Below are 4,637 nucleotides of genomic sequence, written 5' to 3'. Positions count from 1 at the left end.
ATAATAGCATTAGATGTGGCCAAAAATGGATGACCCAAAATGACTGGGATCTGACTATGAAGATTCTGGACAGGCTGAGTATCTATAACTATGAAATCCACTGGAAAATAAAATTTATCAACCTGGATTAACACATCTTCAATAACACCCCGGGGCACCTTGACAGATCTATCGGCTAGTTGTAATGTTACCTTAGTCGGTTTCAACTCACCAAGTCCTAGCTACTCATAAACCGAATATGGTAACAAATTGACACTCGCCCCTAAATCAAGTAATGCCTTCCCGATCTTATGATCTCCTATGCCGCAAGAAATGGTGGGAGCTCCTGGATCCCTAAATTTAGGAGGGGTGTTATGTTGAATCATGGAGCTGAGCTGCTCTGCAAGGAAGACTTTCTTATGAACATTTTGTTTACGCTTTTGAGTACATAAATCTTTAAGAAACTTAGCGTAAGCAGGGACTTGCTTGATAGCGTCAAGCAACGGGATGTTGACTTGCACTTTTTGAAACACATCCAAGATTTCATCAAAGTTATTTCTTTTCTTTATTGGTGCCAGACGTTGAGGAAAGGGTGCTTTGGGCACATAAGGTGGCACATTAGTGGCTCTTGGAGAGTCAGAGAGCTTTTGGACTTTGGATGCATTGGTATGGTTCTCTGCTTCATCTTGATCTTCTGTTTTAGAATTTGATTCATCCCCAGGCATATCTATTCTGTTATCAATCTGCTTGCCTGACCTAAGGGTAGTGATCGATTTGGCCTGTTCATGATATTGCCCTTGGTTGGAATTAGAGCCAATCTCATACTGTCCCTTTGGATTAGCCTCAGGTTGGCTAGGGAGCTTGCCCTTCTCTCTCTCACTCAATGTGGCAGCTAGTTGACCCAATTGTACTTCCAGCTTGGCAATGGATTGTGCATTTGCATGTAAGCTTTGCTGGTTGGCCAGTAAGGTTTGTTGGGTGTCTTTTTGGAATTGGAGAGAACTCTGCATGAAAAGATGGAGTGTATCCTCAAGAGATGGTTTCCTTGATTGTGTAGGCAGTTGTTGATACTGTGAGAACTGCTGAGGTTGTTGATTGCCCACTTGGGAGTAAGGTTGCATAGGAGGATTTCCAGATGGTCCTCCTTGTTATGGTCCTTTTGCCCAAGAAAAATTTGGATGTCTAGCCCACCCTGGGTTTGTGGTCCTTTTGCCCAAGAAAAATTTGGATGTCTAGCCCACCCTGGGTTGTATGTGTTCGAGTAAGGATCATTCCCAGATTTGTGAAAAGTGTTCATAGCATGAACTTGTTCAGAGAGAAGTTCTGGGAATGCTGCACCAGATGGACAAGACTGCATAGGATGGGCAGGGCTAGAACATGTGGCATATGCCTCGACTTGAGCTGTTTGTGGTGGTCCATTATTTAATACCAGAGCATCAACTTTCTTTGTCAGGTTATCAAGCTTGGCGCTCAGCTCTGGCATGACTCCTATCTCATATATACCACCTCTCTTTTGTGGTTGGGGACTTCTGTCACCTCTATTTGAATAATCCCATTGCTGGGAATTTTCGCACAAGGTTTCAAAAAAGTTCCACGCTTCGACATCACTTTTGGTCATGAATGACCCTCCACTGGTGGCATCAACCATGCGACGGTTCTGTGGTGTCAGACTGTCATAGAAGTATTGAACTTGTTGCCACTTCTCAAAACCATGGTGAGGACATTTAAGAAGCAAGTCCTTCCATCTTTCCCAACATTCATGAAAGTGCTCGCCCTCTTTTTGTGTGAAGTTAGTAATTTCTCTACGGAGGGCATTGGTTTTGTGAACGGGGAAGAACTTGTTTAAGAACTTCTTAGACAGTTGGTCCCATGTAGTGATAGATCCAACTTCTAGAGAATTCAATCATGCTTTCGCCTTGTCCTTCAAAGAAAAAGGAAACAGGCGTAGGCGGATCGAATCGTCTGAGAAGTTTTGGAACTTAAAGGTGGAGCAAATGTTTAAGAATTCTTTCACATGATGATATGGGTCCTCCTTGTCCAATCCATAAAAGGATGGCAACAATTGTATGACTCCAGGTTTAAGTTCAAAGTGTGCTGCCGTAGTGGTTGGCAACACTATGCATGAAGGCGCATTAAATTGGACAGGAGCTGAATAATCTTTGAGAGCTTTAACTTCAGTCTCATTCGCCATTTCAACAGGATTATTTCTCAATCTTTCACGAATTGTTCTTTCAATCTCAGGATCAAACGGTGCTAGTTCTATATTCAGAGATCTACGTCCTAGCATAAACTATGAGATTTTAAAACAAGAAAAAGCTATGTAAATGAGAATTGGAAAGAAGAACCCGGCAAAGGAGATGATGAATGTCTGTAGATTTGAGAGCTCCTCCTTTTGAAGACAATGTTATTTAGCAGCTTCCTTCCTTAATTCCTGTAAACAAAACGAAAACAAAAATAAATTAAATTTACTAAAATAATGCTAGAAAAAAAAAAAATCCTAAGCAATGGTTAATTTCTAAAAAAAAGAAGGTTTCTAATCTTAGAAATAAAAACTAAGTTAGTTTCCAAAAAGGGAAAAAATTATTTCTAAAACTAGAAAATAGAAAGTTACTTGAAAGAAGAATCAGAATCTAGAATTAGAAAATAGGAAATTTCTAAAAATAAAATAAAATAGCCTAGAAGTAGAAACTTTCTAAAAAAATAAAACCTTAATTCTAAAAATAGAAATTAGAAAAAAAAAATAGAAAATTTGGAAAGAGATTACCAAATTAGTAGTTTATGTCAGGTCCCTACAAAACAGGAAATAGGTTAGTTTCTAAAAATAAAAATTTAACCTAAAGTTAGTAAAAAAAAAAAACCTAAGACTATGAATTATGATAAGAGAGAATCTTAAATCTAATTGGACCGAAACAGTCCCCGGCAACGGCGCCAAAAACTTGATGTTTTATTTAAACCAACATGATTTAAATGATTTTTAAACTCGCAAGTATACGAATCAGATGCAGATATGGTACGTATTACGAGATCGTTCCCACGAGGACTGGTCGTCACAATTCAAATCTATGATTCTCCTTAACTAATCCAACAAATAATGGAATGAATTACTAAGCACAATTTTATGAAAATCAATTAATTAAGAACAGGGAAGAAAATTCAATCAGAGAGAGAGCACTAGGACTTTCGAATCCACCCCTAATTATCCTAACCCTTGTTTTGTCTATTGATTCACCTTGATCTAGATTGATACCACTTAAATAGAGAAAGCACAATCTGTGTCCTTAATCGGGCATACAAACCTGCCTAATTCCTTTAAGCAATGCCATGAATGACATATCCCATATCCTTGGTCGGGTACATGGAATGTACATTCATTAAAGCACCCCGTTTCTTCCTCTATAGGAAACTTGTTCTTGATCAGACACAAGCACCTATAATAAGCATCCAAACAACATCCATATATATACTTTAATCAAGTTCATAGATGGAGAAGTATAGAATTTAAACCCATAAAGCCCACTTAGAGAAAGAAACAAATTAATTGAACTTCAAAGTAAATCAACCAACACAAGAGCTGATCAAATTAAGGGCTTCATCTCAGCCCTAGCTGAGAGATTAGTGACCCAAAAAATCCATAAAAAATATTAAATAAAATTCATGAAAAAACATCAAACCAAACAATCTCTCTCTCTCTTCTTTCTTCTCTTTCTTCTCTTTCTTCTCTTCCTTGCTCCAGATCTGGAATCCCCTGGTTCTGAATGCCTTTCCCACGTCCAAAACTCCCCTTTTATATCTGCTGGATGGCTGGGGTCGGTGGCAGAGTCGTAGAAGGACTCGGAGTACAAATTTTCGCAGCCGTGATCGGTGGGCCCCACAGAGGTATTTTCTGGAAAATCCACCCCGTCTATTGGATTCAGGACGAAATTTCAGTCAAGAATGGGTGGTTTTGAAGATCCATTAGCGCGGCCCACAGAAGAAATCTCAAAAAACTCAGTTTTGAACGTCCCGGGGCAGTCTACTTTTGGCCTCTGTACCGCACACGTGTGTACGCATGGGTGAGGAATATCAACATGGTTTTGAAGCTCTCGAAGCCTTCTACACGATGGACGGCTCGGATCGGCCGTACGTGTTACCGGTGGGGCCCACAGCGGTCCGTAAAAAATGCCTTTCCGCCCGTTGCGGCGCTGGAAACGAAAAATTCCATTTTTTGAAGGGATAAAGTCGGGTCAGCGCTGCTGACCGACTTATGCTCGTTCGGTGCACATGCAGTGCACATGTGCACCATGCACATGTCACCCAAGGTGGGGTCCACTGTGATACTTTTGAGAAATCTGCACCGTCCATCCTTTTTATCATATTATTTCCATCGTCAGGACCAAAATTGATGTATATCCAGATATCCAGCGGGCCCCACTTAATGAATTAAGGGGCTGATCTGGCCGTTAGACCACTTCCCGAGATCTTCAATGGCTGAAATTTAATATGTACGGTTAAATTATGGTCCCCATCACGTGTATGAAGTTTCGAGTTGATCGGATGGCGGGAAACATGTGATCTTGCATTCTGGACCCTTTTCGAACCCCTTTTGCCTTGCTTTCCTCAATCCCAGGCGTGTAAAATCTTCACTATTGGTTTTCTGGAGTCCATCCCGTGCTTTGGTA

At 40.4% G+C, this 4,637-nt stretch overlaps 1 non-coding gene across 1 annotated transcript; it reads left to right on the top strand.

Annotated features, from left to right (window-relative positions):
- Positions 1-1,685: 1,685 nt before the first annotated feature.
- LOC131250213 (small nucleolar RNA R71) lies at positions 1,686-1,792 on the top strand. The gene has a single exon (XR_009173141.1). It is a non-coding gene; the product is annotated as a small nucleolar RNA R71 (small nucleolar RNA).
- Positions 1,793-4,637: the final 2,845 nt, after the last annotated feature.

The sequence above is a fragment of the Magnolia sinica genome, chromosome 6 (assembly GCF_029962835.1).
Source record: "Magnolia sinica isolate HGM2019 chromosome 6, MsV1, whole genome shotgun sequence".
Taxonomy (NCBI): Eukaryota; Viridiplantae; Streptophyta; class Magnoliopsida; order Magnoliales; family Magnoliaceae; genus Magnolia; species Magnolia sinica.
This window is presented reverse-complemented; position numbering and strand designations above follow the sequence as displayed.